We start from the raw sequence: 13,208 nt of genomic DNA, 5'->3' as shown, positions 1-13,208 counted from the left end.
CATCGTGGTTTGTCGATCATGTCATCCCAGGCAGACAGATACTGGATCCCCTTAGAATGACACCAGAAGCTTAGCCAATTGCTGAAGTCAATCATTTTGTCCTTGTACTGTGGTATCATTCTGGGTGATGGCAGGATGCTACTCAGGGCTAGGGTCATACCTGTCTGGGATACAAGATCAGACAGCTCCTCCATGTCTCTTTTCATGTAGTCCAGGGAGGTACGTCTCAGGTCATGCACCCCAACATGGACAATGACATATTTGTACTTGTTGTGGAGTGACCTGAATGCATGCGTTATGTGGCAGATTCTGGCACTTGACAGGCAGCTGACAGTAACTTTCTTCTTGTTTAGCCTGGAGAGTGGAACATCAGTGTGCCTAACTATAGAATCACCTATGACTAGAGTGTTGGGTACGTTGTTATGCCTTATGGGTTGTGGTTGAGTGGAACACTGAGTTTGTGGGTTATGTGTCATTTGGGTTGTGTTGGGGGGTGGAGGTTGCTTGCGTTTCTGCTTTGGAGGTCCCTGTTGCTTGGGTAGATTTTTATTGAGAGCCTCTGTGAATGTAGGTGTGTGTTTTGTGTTTCTATGTGTGTGTTTTGGTGGTGTAGGTTTTGAGGGACTATGTGATGAGTGTGGTGTGGTACAAGTGTTTACCTTCTCCTCTTGACTATCTAGTCCAGTCTTGGGTGAAGAGAACTTTGCTTCTGGTTTGGCTATATAAGTGCATCTCTCACAGGTTGTAGTGCTGGGTGATAGGAGGAGAGGGTTGTCTGTGTACATGAGGAAATTGCTGCACTGCCCCAAGATGCCCAGATTCATCAGGTAGACAGGAGAAAACACCAGGAGCTGACCCTTAGACATGCCTGGATAGGTGCTTATTTATTAAGTATTAAAAACTGTTTTCCTCTAGACAAGTAAGGAAAGTTGAGTGCTGTAGTAATTCGTAGCTTATTTAGTGCTTACAATGAGTTCTGAACAAGTGCTGAGCTCAAAGAAACAGATTTGAGTGCTGAAACTAAAAAACTGGCTAGTTCTAAGAAACAAAATTAAGCTAGAAGGCTTCCCTCCAACACAGAAAGGCTTGGGGGCTCAGAAGCTTACAAACAGTCCTGGATACAGCAAATTTGTATCTGGACTGGACGACTTACAGGAAAGGCAGGAAACAAGCTTAGAATTTTTTTTTTTTTTTTGTAAAGTGGAAAGGGGAAAGGAGGGTTGGCCTTCTCAAATGTTCTCCCTGGATTAGGTAGAATGAGGTAATGACACTAGACTGGGAGGAGTGTCCCAGATCAAATTTACAGTAGGGGCGGGCAGCTGCAAAGCCACCAAGTATAAGAACACAATACCAATAGAAAGGGAGAGTGGGAAGCAATATGATACACTCCTTGGCAGGAAATCAGATCAAAAAACCCAAACAGATGCTTAATAAATGTAGACAATATCCAGTTAATACCTCACACACAGTGAAACTAGCTAGAAAAGTATGCAGCAGACAATAAAAGTGCTGTAAATAACTCGTAAAAATAAGCAAAAAACAGGATACTTCATGTTATATATTACAGATCCGAGTTTGCTCAGTGTCCTTCCTCCGATTAGCTCAGTGTGAAATGGCAGAAACACTCACAAGTTAACTTCTTAGGTAACAGAAAGTTGAAACCTGAAACAACTTTTAAACAAAAGCTATAAAGTAATGGTTCTCAGTTTCAAAGGAACGAGTCATATCTACAAAAATACCAGCAGTTATAAATCTATTGATGTCCTATTCTCATGTTGCATTATTCTTCACCTTAGGGAGTTGCTGCCAGCAGCACCGGACATCTGGCTAGTATACCAAGGTCTTGAATGCAGGACTACATATGATGTTGCATGTAAGAGTCATAAACTGATAATGGCTATATCTGTGACGTCTGCACATACCCAATTCAGAACTTTTCTGCTGCACTGTGTTTCAGACATCTGATTGCCAACTCCAATAATCTGGTGTTTGTTTTACTTCGGCCATCCACTTTCAGCAATCACTCCTGGTTGTCTGCATTCAGATAAGTACCCTTGTGGGTTTTTTGCTTGTTTCTTTACCTGTTTCAGATGCATGTTATCTAGAAAGGGAAAGTGCACTTGTGGAAGACAAATTCCACATATGGATACACACGATTAGTGTTTATTTTGTGTAGGGGTAGGTCACGACTACAAGTCCTGGGATATCTGCCAATCCTTTGTGCCTAAATCCCTTAGAAGCCATTTGTCAGCCTTAAATCTCTACTTGGAGAATCAGCGACTTCTCTTGGCATCTGAGATGGAAGGCAGAGTGGGCACCTCCAATAAGCTGCCAAGGAAGAAGGCTAAAAAAGTTAGGTCCAACATCCAAGCTGCGCCTCAGGAATCTGGTGAGAGCCTCAAGGAGAATGTTAGCCCAGGATCTCTCCAGACTTCAGATACTCTCCTGTTACCGGGAACCAAAATAAAAGCCAGTGCAGCAGGTATCCAGAGTACATCCACTGAGGCTTTACAGCCATCAGCTGTTGATGGTGAGGGGGAACCACAGTTCGTGGCATCGGAAAGGCCTTCTACTGCCTTGCCATCCATCCCAACGTCAGTGCCCAGGCCTTCTACTGTTCCTTCTATTTCCACCTCTCTAAAAAGGAAACAGAAGGAAAAACATAGGTCTAAAGATCCTACTCAAGCTTGGGAGACCTTTTCCCAGTCCTTATTCAAGGCCTTTTGGGTACTCCAGACCGGCCAACCACTTGTTTCACAGGAAGAATCTGAGGAAGACTCTTCCTCCTCAGATAAATCCCTGACATATTGCTCCCAGATTGAATCCCATAAGGATTTTGCTATTCCTGATGATGAAGAGACTCTTATTCCCAACTCCCCAGGAGAAGATTTCTCTTTTGGGGATACTATTCCCCTACTTAGGCAGCATTTCAAATGAGAGGCCTCAGATGTTTCTGAGACCAAGAAAAGATATTTTGAACTCCTGCAGATGGAGCAGCCCTCACCATCTTCAGTCCCTTCTTTTACTACCAGCCTTCTAGGATGCCTTCTTAGCTGCTTCCCAGAGCCCAGAGTCATAGCCTCCTGCCAACAAAAGACCAGACAGATTTGACAAAGTGTTTGCAAAGGAGCAGTATCTTTTTAAGAATCCACCAGCAGATCCTGCTGTTATTGCAGTTTCAGCTGACGAGTCTTCTAGGCAGCTACCTTCTTCTTCCCTTTTTCCCACTGATAAGGATAGTAAATTTATGGACAGGTTAGGGAAGAAGATATATACTTCTTCCACCTTGGCCATAAGAGCATTTAATTATCAAACTCATATGGCCAAGTTTGCTGTGGACTCTCTGACCAAGGCCTCTTCTCTGCTGTCTGACATGCCTGACTCACCAGTCAAGGCTCAGCTGGACACCCTTCTGAACATGGTATCCCAAGTGACTAGACACTCAATCAAGTGCAGCTATGATGCTGTTGAAGCCTCTTCCAAATCAGCTGCATCTGGTTCAATATTAAGGAGGTTCTAATGGGTGAGACTCCAACCTTTGCCTTTGGATGTCCAAGCGAAACTGTTAGATGCTCCTTTGGATAAATCAGCACTCTTTGCAACTGCTTCTGCAGAACTACTTAAGTCACTACAGGAAAAAGGGAAAGACGTGGAGAATCTGAAACATTTACTGGTGTCACCAGTTCCCAGATTCCATAGCAACTACCCCCAAAAACCCAGCTTTGTTAAGAGGCAGTCCTCCCATTCCTCTGATGCTCATTCCAGGGGATGAAGATAACCTAGGAAACAGTCCACTCCAAGAGCTTCATCTACCTCATCACCTTAATCCTTTCAGAGGCAACCAGACCCAGATAGAGCTCCTCAGCTGTGACTCTCTTCCCTTACCCACTTCCACCCCCCCTCTCTCTACACCTAACCCTATCCCTACCCTCCTGGCAGAAAATTACTACAGACAAAAAGTTGCTCTCCATCATCGAGAGAGGGTACTTCATGACTTGGTGGGAATCTCCACCATTCCATGGAATTCCACAACCTCTACCCAGTCAACTTCCTCTATTCTCCACCATCCTCAGGCAACTCCTCTCCCAGGGCACTATAGAAGCAGTACCTGAGGATCAAATAAACAATGGGTTTTACTCCAGGATGTTTTTGCTTCCAAGAAAAGATGGTTCTTGGAGACCCATCTTCGACCTATCCCTCTTCAAGCTCTTCCTCAAGGTGCCTACCTTTAAAATGCTCATATTACAGCACCTTCTTCCTCGTATTCCTCAGAAAGCCTTCATGGCATCCCTGGACCTGAAGGATGCTTACCTTCACATCCCTGTTCATCCCACTTACAGGAAATTCCTTTATTTTTTAGTGGGTTCCTCACATTTTCAGTTCTCTGCCTTGCCCTTTGGACTCTCCATAGCCCCAAGAGTATTCACCAAATGTCTAGCCCCAGTCATTGCATACTGCAGACTACAGTGCATACAAAATTACCCTTACTTAGACGATCTATTGATCCTACACCAGGACTCTCTCATCCTGTCTCAACATCTGAACTGGGTTTGCAGGATCTTGCAAAATCTAGGTTTCACTATGAACCACTTGAAGTCCCAAATGACTCCCTCACAATAACTTGTTTTCCTGGGGTGCAGGATAAGGACAGACTTGATGTCAGCTTTTGTCCCCACCTGGAAAAGGGAATTTCTCACCCATTTTTTCCAAATTCTCCTACCTCTACCATCCATCTCAGCCAGAGAATTCCTGAGAATTCTGGGTTTCATGGCTTTCTTGAGCTCCATGATCCCTTTAGACAGGCTGCACATGAGGAAGTTTCAGTGGGTATTGAGAAATTCTTGGAACCAACACATTCATCCCATGGAAATGAGTCTTCCGCTTCTGCCCTGTTTAAAAAGGGAACTCACCTGGTGGAGCACTACCATCACCTGCAATCAGGGGGTAAACTTACAGAGTCCTCCACCCAAACAGTATCTTTACACAGATGCATCAGATCTAGGATGGGGAGGTTCTCCTTCACAGTACCAACATGTGCACAAGGTGCAAGGGGAATGATCCATTCCAGAGATAAAGAACCATATCAGTCTAAAAGAACTAAGGGCCTTTTACTTGGCAATACAAGCCTTTCAAGAGATTTTTTTACCAGGCACATTGAAGGTGGTCACAGACAACATGACAGTCCTGTGGTACATAAACAGACAGGGATGAACCAAATCCTACCCTCTTTGCAGTCTGGCAGTTCAAATCTGGTCCTTGGCAACATCACTGCTGGTTCATTTGCAGGCAGTTTATATCCCATCAGAAGATAACATGATGGCAAACTCCCTGAGCAGGACCTTAACACACTCCCATGAATGAATGCTTCACAGGAACGTGTTTCTGGATCTAATTCACAGCTGGGGTATTCCTCAGGCAGATTTGTTTGCCTCCTCCCAGAACAGACAGATGCCCCTTTTTTGCACAAGCCTTCCCCATCCACTAGCCTGGAGGGTGGACACCTTCTCCTTCTCATGGGAGGGAATGTTCATTTATGCCTTCCCCCATTTCTTTTAATTCAAAACATCATCCTGAAAGTACAGAAGGACAAACCAAAAATCCTGTTGGTGACTCCCTTCTGGCCAAGATAGCATTGGTTTCCCCTACATTTTCAGCTAGCCCAGGGCCATCACCACAGCTTACCTAACCATTTCAACCTACTCTTACAAGACAAGAGGTCACTTATTCATCCTCACCGCCTCAATCTCAATTTGACTGTGTGGATGATAGTGTTTTGATCCCCTTTAGGCACCTATATTCAGAGGACGTACTCAATGTTCTGCAGGAGGCCAGAAAACCAAGTTCTAGGAGAAAGCATTTATTCAAATGGAAAATATTCTCCAGTTGGTGCCGTAAGAGTAAACAGGACCCATCTCAAGCTTTTATTCCACTGGTCATCTCTTACCTGTGTGAATTGATGCATTCAGGGTTGACTTATTCTTTAGTGAAAGTGCATCTTTCTGCCATTTCTGCTTGCCTCCCCCTGACTCCACTTCTGGCTCCCAGGCTAGAGGTCAAGCTATTTTTGAAAGGAGTCCTTCATATTAGGCCTCCTTGTAAGCCCATTCCCCCACCTTGGGAACTTAACTTTGTGCTGGATAAACTTAACTAGCTCCATCTGAGCCAGCCCATTCTCCCTTTCTTAAGTTTTGTACCTGGAAAACAGTATTGCTAGTGGCCCTCACTTTTGCCAGGAGGGTGTCTGAGATCCAAGCCCTTATGGCTTCACCTCCTACCTCCCTACCTTGTCTTCCATAAGGATAGGGTTTCCCTAAGGACTAACCCTTCCTTCATGCCAAAAGTAGTTAATGAGATATCCCTAAACCAGACCATTATCTTGCCTGCCTTCTACTCTCAGCCACAGAACTCCTCAGAAAGGACCTTGCACTCCTTGGATGTTCATAGGCAACTGAGGTTCTACTTAGACAAGACCAAATCCATCAGAGAGACTGAGCAACATTTTGTCTCCTTTCAAGCTAGGGCCCTAGGCAAGGCCATGTCAAAACAGACAATTGCCTCTTGGATTTCTAAGGTTATTGCCTATTGCTATTCCTTTCATGGAAAACAACTGAATTCCACTGTCAAAGCCCATTCCACCAGAGCTGTTTCCTCTTCAGCAGCCTTTTTCAAGGGCATTAATTACTCTTCTCTTCTGGAGGCAGCAACTTTGTCCTCAGTACATACATTCACCAAGCATTACGAACTGGATTCCATCTCCAGGGCTAGAGCAGGGTTTGCTAGGTCTATTCTGCAGGGTATCATAGACTCTGCACCCCTTCCTGCCACCCGCATGAATATCTAGAGAGCTTTGATACTCTCCCTAAGGTGAAGAATACTGCAACATGAGAATAGATGGACATAGAATAGTTGTGCAAGAACTTACCATAACCAGAGATGTCCTTCTCTTTCATGTTGCATTATCAGTCCCACCCACCTACCCCCCTTATCTTTGACCATATTATATCTGAGCCCTTCCCCTGACTACTGACCTCATGTCTGGGAGGGGTTTTATACTTCCTCAGTACTCTTATTCTTGAGGGGCTCATTTTATGTGGCAGCCAGTTCTGAACTGGGTGTGTGCAGATGTCACAGATATAGCCGGCATCATTTTTGACTCTTACATGCAACGTCACACGTACCCCTGCATTCAAGACTTTGGTATACTGGCCGGATGTCTGGTGCTGCAGGCAGCAACTCCCTAAGGTGAAGAATACTGCAACATGGAAGAGAAGGACATCTATGGTTTATGGTAAGTTCTCACACAACTATTCTTTACTACTGGTTTAAATGGCATTGGTAGATGACAAATATTGTGCACTGAAAGAGTTCCTTAAAGTCCGTAGCTTTTTATTTGTTTGAAAAGTTGCAGATTTAATAATTTTTCAAATGTTTTATTTAGGGTGCAGAAGTTAATTACAGCTCTGTAGTTTTTAAACTTAGATAGAGATTGGACTTTAGGCAGAGGAAAAATGATTGTATGCATGAATTATGGCAGGACTATTAAAAATTATTAAAGATGTATGTAAGGGGTTTCCTTCTGATATTGTTAAGTAGGAAGCATTAGGCTGAATTTAGCTGAGGAAGAATTAAGTTTATTCAAAAGGGATTTGGTCTGTATTTCAGACATGCTTTTCAGATTTCTCAGTCTAGATGAAGGGTTTATGTGACAACTGAACTTATGCTCTGAATATTTTTATTTGCTATTTATTTTAACAACATCTGCTTGGCTGTTTGTATTTGATACATATCTATGACAGATGAAAGAAGTCCACGTCTTTTCTCACACAACAAGATTGGTGGAAGGGTCTGTTCTTGCAGTGGTCTAAGTGCAAGTATGTTAGGCCACCCTAGTCTGGCTGCCATGATGGATGTCCAGTATGGCCAAAACATTATTTCATTTTTATGAAAGGTTACAGAAGTTACCTGTCTCACATTTGGACTACTACGTTTAGTACCATGACACAATCTGATCTGAATGAAGGCTTCCAATAGACTTTCTGCCTTTACACTGACTTGATTTCTTGAAATTCACAGATATTTTTAACATAGAAAATATAGGCCTGTGGGCTTGGTGTGAAATATATGGTGCTGACGTTTCCTAGATATACCTCTATCCATTATTTTAGATAAAACAGTAAAGTTTCTTTAACAATTCGTGTAAGCTAACATTTGCTAGATTAAATCCATAAATAGTATTATTTCCTTTATTACTGTAATAGCTCCTTACTTAGCATTAAATTCTTCTACTGCTCATGTGTAGCAGAATTGTGTTTCAACACATATTATATTTTTCTAGTTTTAAACATTTAAAGAAAATAGTATTTATTATTCACTTTTAAGTACTTATGACACACCACTACGTGTTTAACAGCAAATTTCATTTTCTGATGAATACTTGTCTGTCAGTCATTCTCTTTTTTCATTTATTTATTTATTTTTTTACAGTTTTTTCCTTTACTGCTTCCGACATTTAGCAGGACAGGCTTCTACCTCATTTATACTGGGAACTGTAAACTGCTGTGACAAGCCTGAATGTTAAAACTCACCTGTCACCCAGGTAGGCTAAGTTCATTAAATGGATATAAGCAGCTTGTTTTCACAATTCTGAATTGTATATCTGCAGAATATGTACGGGACACTTATCTACCACAGTACAGCTGTTAGGGCCTGACAGAAAGCTGTTCCAGAAAGGAAGCGTCAGCAAACTTTTATAAGTCACATACACTCTGGACTTTTACCAGTTTGCTGAAGTGAATGAGCTACGTTCATCCAGAAAATATTCAGTTTCTGTAATGTGTTTAAAATGAGTGCATGAAAACAGCATTTTAGTACATTATAGTTCATGTTTGTTAAGGTACAGTTATGCAGTGCAGTTACTTTAAATCAAAATGTGACTTGTTACAGTATCTTTATTGTATTCAGATACATTAAAGCATAACATAACCTGTGTTGTGTATCTCAGCTAAAGGAGGTAACCTTGTTCAGTAATGACACTGTGAATACCTGAACATAAATGGTTTAGTAACATATAATTTAATGACTGTGATTACCTGAATTCAAATGGCCCGGTGACATATAATTCACAGGGATATAGTTGTTGCCTACTTTGGGGGAAAATAAGATGCATTTTGCTTATTTTTCTAGTACAAAAGGATAGATATTTACATTTGGTAAAATACCTCATGATCTGTAAGATTAATACAAGGAAAATATCACTGGAGCAACTATTGAGTTATGCAAGTCTAAAAAGAGTTCACATGTAATGTTAAGCCAGTGAAGAGCAAGATATGAGAAGGCAAAGAAACAATTTAGCAATATCAATACATGTCATTAGAATATTTGCCCTTCGCACCCTACTAAACCTCCTGCATTACTTAATCTTTCTTACTCTCTGCAGCTTCAGGCATAAGTGTGATACATTGACTACTAGAGCCACTGCATTGCACGTTTCTGCAAGATCATGTGACTTTAAATGTAAATAGTAAAGTAATAATCATAAGGGTGCAGCATGCAGGCATCCAAACTACAAGATCATGTGACTTTAAATGTAAATAGTAAAGTAGTAGGTAAGCATAAGGGTGCAGCATGCAGGCGTCCAAACTACAAGATCATGTGACTTTAAATGTAAATAGTAAAGTAGTAAGTAAGCATAAGGGTACAGCATGCAGGCATCCAAACTCTTTCTGGTCTATGATGCGTTTGCCCATGAAGTCATACCCCTTTGTGCCAGTATTCCTGTGTTGGTGTTTTCCGTTACACTTATTTACAGTTGTTTTGTATATGCATCTTTTACTTTGTATATGCTGTACTGGTGCTCTTTTTTTTTTGCAGAACATTTATGCTCAGATTAAGGAGAAACAGTTCAGTGTCTCTACTTAACATAGTCTTTTAAAGATATCATTTCCAAAATTAGTTTATCTCCATTCCAAAATGTCACACATGCACAAAGGTATTGCCAGTTGTTATCTGTTCATTATTTTTTCCTTACTTGTTTTCTTATTTAGTTTTCCTTTTATAAATCTGTTCAGCACCACTAAGCCTATGGTTTGTTTTCAGGGAAGAGTCAAGGTGGTGTTAAACCAGGCTGTGGTAACTTTGGCCGGGACACTAGGGAAATTCCACAGATATTTTTTTCAGCAAATGCTATGGGATCTTTAACATTTATGTATTATTTGTACAGCACTGATTTACATGGACCTTTTACAGATTCAGCCCAGGAGCATTGTCTGGTTAAGTGACTTGCACCAAGTCTCAGTTAGGCAATGAAGACTGGGGGAATTAAACCTGGGACTACTTGGCCAAAGAAAAAAAAGCTTATTACCAGATTCTTTGTCCTCTGTGCCAACAGCCGAACAAGCATTCACTTATGCTAACACCAGAACATGCAGGGGATTCCTTGCTTCAGAGTGTCATCCAAGGACAGCACCATGGAAGTGCAGTACCCCTTATGTTGCATTACAATGTCAATGCTGGCACAGGAATCCAAATGCTAGGTGCACAGATAACTCCTACGGTCTTCTGATCTTTCTAACAACAAAGGTAAGTGTGTTACCTCCTGAGTCACAGACACACTGACATAAATATTTACAAAATATTTACAAAACACTTATCCTACAGTCCTGGCTTGTAAGATAATTCAATCACATGCAGTGGTCCAGTTCAGTTGTCTACATTATTAAACAGCAGTGTTCATCTGACTGATAGATGACTAGTACACATCAGTTGTTTTTAACTGATATCAGTGATCACTACCCTACTACTCAACTGCATCCCACTAGTTGAGTTAATTGGAAACATCATGCCTATTCACGACTTTAGAATGAGTAACATGCTCATGGTTTAACAAGAGAAACAGAACCTAGATTATTTTAATACCCAGATTCCATGCCTGATTTTGTGTTGTGCTAGAAAGTAGTTCAGCTTAGTGTGGTTTGGTTATGAGAATATAGCCTGAGTGGCCAACTCTACAACTGAGCTTATAGTACGGCAATTGAAGTAAACATCTGTTCATTCATTCTTTCCTTCATTCATTGGTTTTCCAGTTCCCACTTTGTCCATTTCAGGGCTGCAGGGGAGCTGGTATCTATCCTGGTACTCAATGGGGTCACAAGGCAAAGAAATTAATTCTGGAGAGTATGCCAGAGTCCGTCACAGGATGTGCACAGAAATACACACATTCACATCTTCTGCACACAAAAATTTGTAAGTTTGTTATTTTATTTTGTTTTTATCATAGTTTTTGCAATGGTGTTTATAACTTGAAAAAGTAGCCCAGCAAAGGGTTTGTGCAGAAATATTAAACAATGTAGCCACAAAGCAATATTAGCATCATAAGCAGATAAAAAAAGATACATTAAATGAAAGGTCCATTACATATACAAAACTGAAATCCTTGCTTACATTATATTGTATACATGATGGTTTCCAGGACAGAAACATGTCATCTGGTTTTATGGTGCTAATTTCCATCACAGCAGCTTTATACTCAGTAATGAAGTAGACTACCATATGCCAAAGTTGGGGTTAAGAGAAGAGCATCATCAGTAAGCAACAAGGATACAATTCTTTGCCGCTACTGGATACAATCCAGACCTTGGCTATTCTCCCTGGATACACTCCAGATTGTGACTATTCCTCCTGGATACACTCCAGACCATGGCTGTCCTGCCTAGATATACTCCAGACCTTGGCTGTTCCCCCTGGATATACTCCAGATCATGGTTGTTCCCCTGGATACACTCCAGACCATGGTTGTTCCCCCTGGACATACTCCAGACCTTTGCTATCCCCCTCCCTGGATACACTACAGATCATGTTTCTCAACCCTGGATATACTCTAGTCCTTGGCTGTTACCCCTGGTTACACTCCAGACCTTAGCTGCTCTCCCTGGATACACTCCTTACCATGGCTGATCCATCCAGACATATCGCAATCGTGGCTACCCCTGATACACTCCCAGTCTTGGCTGCCCCTTCCTGATGTACTCCCAATCTTGGCTGTTCAGCCCAGAATACACTTATGGCTTTGGCTGCCCCACCTAGATACAATCCCGACCTTGGCTGTCTCATCCAGATACACACTTGACCATGGTTCACCCTCCCCCCATTGCACTCTTGACCTTGGCCTTACCTTTATAACTTGTCCAAGAAAATTGCAAAGTGAAAGGGAGAAAATCACACCCTTTGCAGTACCTACATTTGCCTTCAAGGTATTTAACCTAAGACTGAGAAAGGGGGCACAACTCTAAATCCTCTATAAAAGAGACCAGGCAGGAGCTGGGATATCTTTCTGTTGTAATGGCTAACCCCAATTATTCGGGAGCATGTAACCAGATGCATTTTCCAGTTTCACAAAGAACATATAGATACTATTCGCAAAATGTCAGTATCTGTGCAAGGGCAAAGAGTTGATGCATTCTCTTGAATATAATTCTCCTTTTCAGCACTCTGTTATAGCTGTTACCACTGATGCTGAAATGTATGATACCTTTATAAATGGAACACATCCTTCTGTCTCCTTTTTGAAAATGGAGACCATTGTACAATGTTTTCAGGTCAGAAATACTACTTCCATCCTTCCACGCAACTTGGAAAAAGTGTTTTAACATGACACCTCAACAATGTTCTAAGCCTGTTCCAAGCCTTCGGAATTTCAAGCCAAAATCATTGACTTCTACAGAATGCTGTAGTAGAACTGTATAATCACCTGAATGACAGCATCTTCAGAAAAAGATCCAGTCTTATTTTGCATCTTGCAATGCATGATCAGAAAAGGGCATGTCCATTGGATTTGGATTTCTTCAAAGTGTGCTTCTACCTTGTGACAATGTTCCCAGGTAAGGTCAGCCTTTCTTTACCCATACTGAGAATAGTCTAGGCAATATCCAGACACTTCTTTCAGAGTCACCAGATGAGCTGACATAACCTCTTTTCATCTGTCCAAAGTCATTTCCCATGGTCTCACCCAGCTCCTGCCAAATACAGGCTTTCACTTTGGTGCCTGCAACAGTCGCTGTGCTCCTGGATTGTTATACCTAGAAGTCAGATCCACAGACCTCTTCAGTGCATTCAATGCATCTTCTTTTATAATCTGACAGCTTTCCTCACAGTTAGTGTCCATCAGCAGATCTAAGGGTTACTGTCATGGCACACACCAAAACATCTTGGTC

General features: G+C 41.7%; 1 protein-coding gene across 13 annotated transcripts in view; it reads left to right on the top strand.

Moving 5' to 3' along the window:
* Window positions 1–13,208, top strand: part of LOC122796513 (poly(rC)-binding protein 3-like) — an 819,027-nt gene that overhangs the window by 89,766 nt on the left and 716,053 nt on the right. For 12 of the 13 annotated variants that reach the window (XM_044065073.1, XM_044065072.1, XM_044065067.1 and 9 more), the window contains exon 2: window positions 8,485–8,596. The exons of the other annotated variant lie outside the window; for it this stretch is intronic. The gene's annotated coding sequence lies outside the window, so the exon portion shown is untranslated. The remainder of the gene's footprint in view (window positions 1–8,484; window positions 8,597–13,208) is intronic. 13 annotated transcript variants of the gene reach the window in all.

The sequence above is a fragment of the Protopterus annectens genome, chromosome 3.part0 (assembly GCF_019279795.1).
Source record: "Protopterus annectens isolate FY-2018-M chromosome 3.part0, PAN1.0, whole genome shotgun sequence".
NCBI lineage: Eukaryota > Metazoa > Chordata > Ceratodontiformes > Protopteridae > Protopterus > Protopterus annectens.
The sequence above is the reverse complement of the archived record's forward strand: the minus strand, read 5'-3'. Positions and strand labels throughout refer to the sequence as shown.